Below are 11,747 nucleotides of genomic sequence, written 5' to 3' on the forward strand. Positions count from 1 at the left end.
GCTTAAAACCCCAAAAGTCAAAAGGATCATGAGGCCCCACTTTCACGGTCCGTATTCATACTGAAAATCAAGATCAAGCGAGCTTTTGTCCTTCAGCTCCACAGGAGGTTTCCGTCCTCCCTGTGCATGCCTTAGGACACCAGGGTTATCCTTTGACTGGTGTACCCCCCTGTCATACTAGACTGGAATAACCGTGAATCAAGACATGTCAGATACTAGACTCTCTGTTCCCAATGCAGGAAAGTCAGTGGCTAAATGGTTAGAGTGGAATGGACAATAACTTAGGTTTTACTTTTGCCGTGGATTTGATCCCACCAGTGGTAACTATTTGAAAATATCTGATTTTATTTCTTCTGTCACCCTCAAAGTACAGTCAACGTACAACAGAATAAAGGCACAAATTGTCTTATGATATAAAAGGTGACAACAGCCACAGTTTTCCATATAAATACCTTCCTTTTTCCAGCGGTCCATTCTGATCATGATGATAATGTAAAAGTGATTCCACATGGTGAGCTAACTTTGTGTCTTCCTCCTTGTTTAGATATAGAGCACTGTATTACTATCATCTCTAATAAAAAATGACATCTCATCCATACATGTTTTTTTCTACTGTTTTAGTCAGTGTTTGATGAAACATCACCACATGAAGTTTATATATTCATATAAACAGCATTGATTTAATCAAGATTGATCTCCTCTGGGCCACAGCAGTGTGAGGAGCTTCAGGGTGTAAAGAAAAAACTCAGCAGAAACAGTCAGCGTTGATTTGACCCATCAGCATGGTATTCTTCAACCAGTAGCGTCTCTGGCTTTACTAACTGCCACTGCGTTACCCTTTTATGTGATATTCACCTTGTAGTCGGATTGGCAGTGTTTATCAGCCCATGAGTACAGAACTGTGACAGGAGTTCAAATCTGCCACGCGCCAGGGCACGGAGCTGTGAGGAGCAGGAAGTCATGTGACCTGAGAGAGCGGGAATCAAGCACTCAGAGAACAGCTGATCGGACCGGACCACATAATGTTTTCTTTTTTTAACATGTGAACACATCCTCCTCCTTCATCTGACACGCCATCTGATAACGCCGCTGCCTCCTACCCATGAACAGAAGAGGAGCACTCAGGCTTGGCTTGCAGGTTTCCTCCTCCCTGCTCTTATCCTCATATCTCAGTTAATTATTTTGTTATCTCAGAGCCAGAAGAAGAAAAGGTTGTTTCCTCCCTGTGTTTATCAGAGATCAGAGCCGGGCCAGCGTGCACAGATGCTCTCTTCAAACTGCTGGAACTCGCTAAAAATGTCAAATGGAGGAGTCCATGGTGTTTATAAGCGCTCCTCCTTCACCGTCACACTCTCAGCTCTTCCTGTTTGGGGAGCTGAAATCAGGTCTGACGCACAAACACACTCATTTAGCTAATCCCATAATCTGCACAAAGCATCTTCTCTGAATAAAACATCTTCGTCCAGAGAGCAGCAGATTCTCAGCGGATAAATCCAACCCCGCTGTGTCTGAGGTCTCTGAGGGTCTGCTCCTGTCCCCCTTCCGTCTCAGACTGAGAAACACTCAGCCTTAAAACCTCAGTGAAGAGGGAATCAGCCTCCACAGCTGCAGAGACAAACTCATTTATAAACTCTGAGCTCAGGACCAGCGCCAGGGTCAGAGCCATCAAACATGTCTCTTGATATCTGGGTCAGGGTCTGAGGAGCTTCATTCTTCAGTCTGAGGGGCTGAATCAGACCATGGATCCTCAGGAAACCCTCACAGGGTGAAAAACTCTCCAACACCAAGTCCTGTTTAGCCCCGTTTCCACCAAGTGGTTCAGTCCGGTTCGTCTTGGCACAGTAGGCATTTTGTGGTATTTCCACTGACTGATCCCAGGACAGGTCCCTAAATAACCCAGACAAGCCGTCCCACTTCCTGGTACCCTTCGGTCGGAAGGGTTTTAGTCCCAGGTTTATACTGAGGTTAAGTCTGAGGTTAAGTCTGAGACTTAGTCTGAGACTTAGTCTCACGTTTAGTTTAAAGCTCAGTCTCAGATTTAATCTCCTGTTTAATCTCAGGTTCAGTCTCAGATTTAGTCTCAGACCCAGTGAACACAGGTCAGTCCTAGTGTTTGAGAATCAGAATCACCTTTATTGGCCAAGTATTTTCAAGAATACAAGGAACTTGACTCCGGTTTAAACTGCACTCTCTCAGTACAAACGTGGATAGAATTACAAGAGTAGAAAAATAGAGTTTAAGTAGAAAAAGAATAATAATTATTACAATATTAAATAAAGAACTCTACACAGAGTAAATACAAAATATATACACAATTTAAGTTAGGAAAATGGTGCACTGAATAAATGTCATAAGGATAAGGATCTGTCTGTGACCTTTGAAGAGGCTGTAGATCAGTGAGACTCAGCTGAAGCTCCTCTCTGCGGTGGGCTCAGGCAGCGCAGGGTCTGTGGAGCGTGCAGACGTTTGCAGCACAGACAGTCAGCTCACAGAGGGGAACAGCCTGTGTCAGGGAACACTGTTAATTTGAGATAGCTGCAGGCTTCCTGTAAGGAGACTGCTTCACCTCAACGCGCACCACCTTCTGCTCACCTGTTGGCTGAACACTGATCATTCTCAGGCTGTATGACGTTATCTAGAGGGGGGAGCGCGACACAGCAGAGACGGAGGGCGCAGTCACACTGGCCATGCTGTGCTGTGCTTAAGCAGGCCTGACACAGCCCTCTAACTCCCGCTTCGTTTAGGATGATTGTCGAGAGATACGCTCATGGCCATCGTACCTCAAGATTCTTGTACGCTTGCATGAAGTAAACCGTGCCAAAGCTCACCTCTCCGCGGCGTGCCAAAGCAGAGAAGTGAATCCGGCTCAAGCACAGCACAGTCTCGGTCACACTGGCTATTCAAAATGTGCTTTAGGGCTGAAACGTGCTTAAGCACGGCACAGTTTGCCAGTGTGACCGTGTCCTGAGGACCAGGTAAAAGGCCACAGGTCAGAGCCTGGACCACATTGGGCTCCTCAGGGTCCGTACACAGAGTGTGATATCAACCACTTACTCCATAGCCTCAGATTTGTGTTATAGGGACAAGAAACCTGCCAAAGGGATTGTTTCCATGATCTCTAAGTCCCTGCTCTGGTTTCTGGAGTGATGGGGACCCTTCCTCTCTGAGTCTGGGTCTCTGCTCTGGTTTTTGAAGTGATGGGGACGCTTCCTCTCTAAGTCTGGGTCTCTGCTCTGGTTTCTGAAGTGATGGGGATGCTTCCTCTCTAAGTCTGGGTCTCTGCTCTGGTTTTTGAAGTGATGGGGACGCTTCCTCTCTCATCCTGAACCAGCTCTACTTCACATGCTTGTGTCCCAGTTGGAGGTTGAGAGCATGTCAGTTGTCAGGTGGAGCACATGTTTTGAGCTCCAGGAGGAGGTCACTCCTGACCCAGACGTGTGTCAGACAGGGTCAGGGTCTGAGGACTGATCACAGCCCTGAACTCTGAACTCAGGACTGGCCCTTTATGAGCCACTTTTTAATCATGGGTCTAAATGACGAGCAAAAGTGGAGCGGACTTACTCCAGGTGCTTATCATCTCGTCACATGACCCTCTGTGACCTCATCACAGCAGGAGGTTTAAACACTTGAGACCCGTCTGTGTTTGAATCCAGACTCAGAGGACTCAGAGTGAGACTTTTGACTCAGAGCACAGCCTCCCCCAGGACAGACCAGGCTCTGTAAAGTCTGGAGGCTGATAAAAGTCCTGCCCAGAAGATACATTATCCTTCTTCAACCCTTCAGACCCCAAAGTGCCCCAAAGGAGCCCCAGGGGGCCTCCATCAGAGGATCCAGACTCAAATTAGTGTGTAGAGGAACTTTCTGAGAGCAGAGATATTTCTGGCTGTTATAGTCCAGTGGTGAGAGACAGATTCATCCCTTTTTAACAAGCTCAAAGTGGCCTGAGAGGGGCAGAGGAGAGGAGGAGGTGAAGGTGAGGAAGAGTCACCCAGAGGCAGAAGAAAAGAGGAGTGAACGCTGAATTACTTGGATTAAAAATCTCCACACGGGGAGAATTAGTGAATGAATCCAAAGCAAAGAGTCAGATTAGCCCATCCAAAGTGTGAGTTCAGGATGAAGGGTGGAGAAAGGCCTGTCAGCTCATTCTTAGAGGAGCAGAGGGAGAAACCGTCTCTCAGTCAGAGCCCAGAGCCTCAACCTGATGACTGAAAGGAGCATGTGGACTCTGTCAGAGCTGCAGCTTCAGGTCTGCTCAGACACAGGAAGGACTGAGCTCTGCAGAGATGTCAGCGCCACCTGCAGGACCACTCAAATCATCCAGATCACTGCTCTATCAAAGACTAACTGGATTAGATCATCTTCATCCAGACACTTGAAGACCGTAAAACCAAAACCAGGACTACTGATGCTCTGAGTGTCCACAAGGGGCGCCAAATCCACACACACACACACACACACACACACACACACACACACACACACACACACACACACACACACACACACACAAACACACACACACACACACACACACACACACACACACACACACACACACACATACACACACACACTGGAAGATTTCCCTGTTTTTTTAATATGGTGAAAGAAACTTCATGGCTTAAGTTTTTTAATCTTCCACATTAAGAGAAAGTTCAGGTTCAGACGTTTGTGCTGTTACACAGCAACACCAAATCAAGTGTAGCGTTAGTTCAGGTGTCAGAATCCATTTCAAAAAGAGATCTGCTCTCTCTGCTAGGTCATTTCAATTTCGCCATGCACGTGATTCCTCAAGGCCATTCATTTTTATCCAGGCTTCTTGACCTCTCAAAATCAGTCGAAAAGCTTCATGATACATTTACTCTGGATGAAGGGTGCAGACCAGAGCTCCGGTTCTGGTCTTTGCTGCTCGAGAAATGGAATGGCATTTTGTTTTTCTATAACGATTATACAGAATCGTCTTTGGCCATTAGTTTATTCACCGATGCAGCTCCCTCCACAGGTTTTTGGGGGTTCTTCGATAACCAGTGGTTTGCTGATGCATGGCCAAAAGAATTGTCATTGCTGCCAGCTAGTGCTTGTTCTTGGAATGGTAATATACGCAATCACTATGGCTATCTTCTCTGGAGAAAATCCTGGTCTAGGAAGGAAATTATTTTCTCTTGTGACAATGGAGCAGCTGTTCACATTATAAACAAAGGATGCTCCACCATTCCATCTATGAACAGATTTTTAAGGGGTATAACCTGGGAATCCGTGCTGAAGAACTTTAATCGTGCAGCCCACATTCCAGGATTGGATAATGAGGTTGCTTGTAGACATATACACTTTCAGATGCAAATCTACATTAAAATTATATGACTCTGCATGGTCCTATTTCACCGCATTGTGTTCCCCCTTTTCTGTTGCTGTTCTTCCTATAAGTATTCCCATTGTTTGTGCATTTCTGGTTCAATGTTTTCAGTCTCACAAAATGCAGCCGTTCTCCATCAAAGGCCTCCTCACAGGTGTCCAGTTTCACCTGCGTTGCTTGGATCTGTCTACCTTCAGTTTACTAGAAAATCCTTCAATTAAGCTTCTTCTAAACAGCTTTAAATAAAAACCACAAGTCAATGACATTTGTCTCTCTTTCACTCCTCCACTTTAGCACAAATTAATCTCTCACTTAAGGAAAGGGTGCTTCCGGTCATATACAGACTAACTGTTAGAAACGGTCTTCCTCACTGCTTTTATGAGTTCTTAAGGTGCGGTGAATTCACAACGCGATCACGATCCTTTGAGCCCTCTCGAGACCTCACCATTAATGACGTAGTACTACACAGTCATTACTTTTCTGTTCTCTTGAAACATTCTAAAAATGACAGAGATAGGAGAGGAGCATCAACCAAAATTCACAAACCACTGTCTTCCATGGTCCACTGTCTGAGGAGCCGTGCCCAGGCCAGTCCTCAGGAGCCGCTGTTTGTCACAGAGGGAGGGGAGCCCCTGTCACGAGCTTGGTTCACCTCACGCCTTCGTCTCCTGTGCCAACTCTGTGGTCTCCCTCCAGAACGCCACACACCTCATTCGTTCCGCAAAGGAGCAGCAACAACAGCGGCTATGGTTGCTCCTGTATCCACCCTAAAAGCCATGGGCTGATGGTCTTCCTCAGCACTCCCTGCTTATGTCGTTCATGATGGCTCATGATGAGCAGGAAGCTGTGCTCTTCCTGCCTCAGGCTTTCCAAGCAAGCACGTGGAAGAGCAGGGAGCCCCAGAACAGAACCATACAGCCAAATGAAACTGTGCAAGTTTTTTTGATCAAGTTTATTTTGACAAAGTGGTCCTGACTGAACTGTCAGGAAAGTCAACTCTGAACCTGTTTGTGCAGACAGAGTGAACACACCTGAGCCTTAACCTGACCTGAACCTGTACTCGCCGACAGAGAGAACACACCTGAACTGAACCTGTGAATACTGTTAGTGAACACACATTTACCTGAACCTAGCTTGTGCACACTGACAATAAACACACCTGAACCTAAACCTGTAATATCTGACAGTGAACACACCTGAACCCGAACCTGAACATATAAAATCTGACAATCAAATTCAGAATCAGACTAGTTAATTGATCCCTGAGGGGAAATTTTATTTCAGCTACATCCCTTTTAAGACTTATAAGAAAACAAACATGGGGAAACACAGAATTGGGATGAACCAAGGAGCTGCCAGCTACCCAGCGCCTCTTTGCAATAGACATGAAATAAAAACAATGGGAGAAGAGAGGGGAAAAAGGTCAATTCCAGACTATTCCCAACAGGGGGCGTAGTTTGAGATTAAGACAAAAAAACACCTCAGCATATAAGCACATGATAGCAACAAACATAAACTGTCACTGCTCAGCCACTGAGGGGTGTGCACGCTGCCTTACTCAGGCACGTGCACATCAACCCTCTACAGCTGAACTGTAATGGAGCCAAAGAAGGCGTTGAGTCTGAGGTTGTGTGTGTGTCATGTGACTTCATGTGTGTGTATGTGTAAGCCCATGGACTTCGACCCGACCCAGACTCAACCTTAACCTGAACATGAACCTGTAAATTCTAACAGTGAACCTGGACAGGAACCTGAACCTGTGCACTGACAGTGACCAGCTGAACCTGAACCTGAATCTGAACATGTTAATGCTAACATGTTGAAAGCTGACAGTGAACACACCTGAACCTGTGCACACTGACAGTGACACACCTGAACCTATACCTGAACCTGAACATGTTGAATGCTGATATTGAACACACCTGAACCTGAACATGTTGAATCTGAACATGCTCCTTTGCATGCTGACAGAGTGTGAACCTCCTCTCGTCCTTTCCCCTCCGCTGCAGTGGTACCCTGAGCAGGGAGCCTGTAGGACAGACAAGCTGAAGTCTGTAATTGAATAATTTAGCTGTCAATCACAGAGCCGCCCTCCATGTCTGTAACCCCTGATATTTACATCCTGGAACAGTGAGTCTCATTCAGCTTCACCTTCAGAGAAAGTGGAGCTCAGAGACTTTTCTGGAAAGAAAGGAGGCAGGAGGTGAGCCTGCAGCTGAGAGAGAGAAACACAAACTCTGATCCAACATGTTCACACTTCAAACACACACTTTGTTCCTCCATGCTACAGAGAGGCGTTCAAAGGCTGCATGTTCCTGCAGGGACTCCACTCTCTGGCTCTGAAGCTGTGTGTATGCACACGAAAACACATTCTCCTCCTATGGTTCAAACCCTGCTTTAATACTCCAGGTGTTGATTTTTCTCTCTCTGTTTTCCACTGTGTCAGGAGAAGAGGCAACAACAGCCTGGTGGTAACAACAGGCTGATGATTATAACAGGCTTCTGTTTTTAACAGCCTGATGTTTTTTTTAACAGCCTAATGTTTATAATATGAATACAGTCTGATGTTTATCACAGCCTAATGTTTATCACAGTGTGATGCTTATAACAGTATGATGTGTATAATGTTTATGATATTATGATGTTTTTAACAGTCTGATGTTTATCACAGCCTAATGTTTAATACAGGCTGATAATTAGACAGCAGACTGTCTTTCTGGGCCTCAGGATGAAACAGGCAGGTTGCTGGAGTTGAAGGTGTGTGAGCAGGTTTGAGCTGTTACACTCTTTAAAGACAATGTTATTTCACTATTATTGTTTATTTTTATCTCCCCACATTGGAGCTGCTGATGTCTACTTCCTCGTTACTGAGTCGTTTTGTGCTCCTGCTGCTTCCTCCCTCTGATTTTCAGCATACAGAAACTACTGCCCCCTGCAGTGGGCCTCAGGCTGGACTAAGGCCCCGTTTACACGACGCCGAAAACGGTCGATTCCGCAAACATTTCGTTGCGTTTTTGCCTTCCGTTTAGACGAGACCACGTTGCGTTTTCAGTGAAAATGCAAACTTTTGAAAACGCTCCCCAGAGTGGAAAGATCTGAATCCGCTCCTCCATCCAGCTTCGTGTAAACACAAAGCGGAGCGTCTCAGGGTGAACCGCTGACGTCACCGCATGCGCACTCGCAGTTTTAGGTGAAGGCTCCGCGCTCAGCCACATTTCCAGTTGAGCCAGTAGGTGGCGGTAATGCGTGTTATGGTTGGATTGCCGACCGTCTCACACAACAAAACGGCAGAAAAAGAAAGAACAGAAGAAGAGACTTGTCCTCCTGGAGTCGTATGAACGCGGATCGTTTTCATGCCGTCCTCATGTAAACGCGGGTGGCTTTTGAAAACGCAAAGGAAGAATCGTTGCGGGAGTCTCCGTGTAAACGGGGCCTGAATTAGTGCTGAACCCTGCCATTCCTGCAGGTTGCAGGTCCTGAGTCAGCAGGTTCCATGGTCACTAAATTTAAATGACATATTTAATAGGCACTCCAGCAGTGATTCAGCTCCTAACCATCCATTACTCCTAATTCTCTCTGTCCTGAGGCTTTCAGCTCCACTCACTCAGGTTAACACATTTAAGGCCTCACAGAATCTGCTTGTTTAATCCTAATTACCAATCCACACGTTATTTAAACCATTCTCCTCACTTGAAGTGGTCAATTTATCATCCTCATTAACACATTTCTTGTGTTCAGACATGTTCAGACATGTTCCTAAGCGGACCTCAGTAGTGTTGTGCGAATCATGAACGAATCGTTCAATACCCGAGAATCACTTTACTGACTCGAGAATCATGATTCTTTGCCCCAAATGTCTCATTGACTGACTCAGTACAAAGCTCACGGTAGCCCAGCCCCTCACTCACATCACGGGAGAATGGCTGGTATGTAGAATGGCTCAACTCACAGTGTATACGGGTCATTAACTCACCCACAGTACATACGGATCACTAACTCACTCACAGTATGACTCAAAGCACATATGAGTCGCTCGCCAGCTCAAACATACGTAGCATGGCTCAACATTTAGCACATAGGATTCTCCTCACTTGAAGTGAGGAGAATCAGCACTTACGCACTCACAGAATCACTCATACGAGTCACTCGCAAGCGAATGTACATAGCATTACAGTCTCAGTCCTGGAAAGGTTCGTGAGACCATTTTCCTGAATGCTAATTTGTTGTGTGTACAATTCATTTTAAAGGAGGGGTGACTTTTTGATGACTGCTGACACTTGATTTTTATTTCACTATTGTTTAAGCTATGTTCGTTTTTTTTTTTTTCATATTTGTCAAGAGGTTTTATTTCACTTTTGATTTATTGTACATAGTTATTTTTTCTAATGTTGCACTGTTTGAACTTTGTAATTTTTCTCAGTTATATTAACCTAATTTAATCTTATTTTATTTGTGAGTTAGAAAAATAAAAGTTATTTTTATATATGTTGATCTTTCACTCTTTTTTTCCACATTGGAGTGTATTCATTGTCCTTTTCAATCATTTTGCTGGTATGAATTTCTATGCACTTTCTGGGTAACTGACTCGAGTGACTCAAATGACTCAAAAACCCGATTCACTTTGGTGAGTGACTCATTTAAACTCGACTCAGTAAAAAGAATCAAGTTTCCCATCACTAGACCTCAGCCTCTTTAATCCCATCCTGCTCTCTGAGCAGGTAGATACAGACTCCTGCTGTGAAGTGAGGACATGTCCTGCCGTTAATCGATGGCCTCAGTTTGCTCCCCTCACCCAAAGCTTTCAGGGTTTTGAAGGCCAAGGATGGACTCAGAAGCTTTGTGGTGTGTTCGGGGATTTAGCAAATGAATGTCCCTGCAGAGCTCTTCACTAAAAGCAGACTTTCTCCACAGCTTTCAGGATTAAAACTAATTTAACGCTGCTGCGCAGGCTGTTATTGAACATGCTGCAGCAGAAAGCGGACTTCTTCCCAAAGAAATGCCTGGGGAGGCCTCACGGTGACTCTGTGATGGAGCTTAGGGGAGATTATTGGAGCTGAGGGTCATTTCTCAGCTGCAGTGAGCTGTGGCTGCTGCTGCTGTGACAGGAAGAGGATGAGAAGGAAAGAGAGAAGGAAGAATAGAAAGAGGAGGGGACACCTGAGCACAATAGCACTAATTAACAGTCTGTAAGCACCCTGCCATCCCTGCTTAGTAAAATCATTTCTCTGTCTTCTTGGGCTGGACTCTGAAGAAAAAGGAGCTGATGTGGGGATGCCCTGGGGCTGCAGGCTGCAGTCTGAGGGCTGCGGGCTGCAGTCTGAGGGCTGCGGGCTGCAGTCTGAGGGCTGTGGGCAGCAGTCTGAGGGCTGTGGGCAGCAGTCTGAGGGCTGTGGGCTGCAGTCTGAGGGCTGTGGGCAGCAGTCTGAGGGCTGTGGGCTGCAGTCTGAGGGCTGTGGGCAGCAGTCTGAGGGCTGTGGGCTGCAGTCTGAGGGCTGTGGGCAGCAGTCTGAGGGCTGTGGGCTGCAGTCTGAGGGCTGTGGGCTGCAGTCTGAGGGCTGTGGGCTGCAGTCTGAGGGCTGTGGGCAGCAGTCTGAGGGCTGTGGGCTGCAGTCTGAGGGCTGTGGGCTGCAGTGTTAGGGCTTTGGGCTGCAGTCTGAGGGCTGTGGGCTGCAGTGTTGGGGCTTTGGGTTGCAGTCTGAGGGCTGTGGGAAGCAGTCTGAGGGCTGTGGGAAGCAGTCTGAGGGCTGTGGGCTGCAGTCTGAGGGCTGTGGGCTGCAGTGTTAGGGCTTTGGGCTGCAGTCTGAGGGCTGTGGCCTGCAGTCTGAGGGCTGTGGGCTGCAGTCTTGGGGCTGTGGGCTGCAGTCTGAGGGCTGTTGGCTGCAGTCTGAGGGCAGTGGGCTGCAGTCTTGGGGCTTTGGGCAGCAGTCTGAGGGCTTTGGGCTGCAGTCTGAGGGCTGTGGGCTGCAGTCTTGGGGCTGTGGGCTGCAGTCTGAGGGCTGTGGCCTGCAGTCTTGGGGCTTTGGGCTGCAGTCTTGGGGCTTTGGGCTGCAGTCATGGGGCTTTGGGCTGCAGTCTTGGGGCTGTGGGCTGCAGTCTTGGGGCTGTGGGCTGCAGTCTGAGGGCTGCAGTCTGAGGGCTGTGGGCTGCAGTCTGAGGGCTGTGGGCTGCAGTCTGAGGGCTGTTGGCTGCAGTCTGAGGGCAGTGGGCTGCAGTCTGAGGGCTGTTGGCTGCAGTCTGAGGGCTGTGGGCTGCAGTGTTGGGGCTTTGGGCTGCAGTCTGAGGGCTGTGGGCTGTGGGCTGCAGTCTGAGGGCTGCAGTGTTGGGGCTTTGGGCTGCAGTCTGAGGGCTGTGGGCTGCAGTCTGAGGGCTGTGGGCTGCAGTGTTGGGGCTTTGG

This window comes from Halichoeres trimaculatus, unplaced genomic scaffold (assembly GCF_033239565.1).
Source record: "Halichoeres trimaculatus isolate MK-OKI-2021-1 unplaced genomic scaffold, fHalTri1.1 fHalTri1_scaffold_19, whole genome shotgun sequence".
Taxonomy (NCBI): domain Eukaryota; kingdom Metazoa; phylum Chordata; class Actinopteri; order Labriformes; family Labridae; genus Halichoeres; species Halichoeres trimaculatus.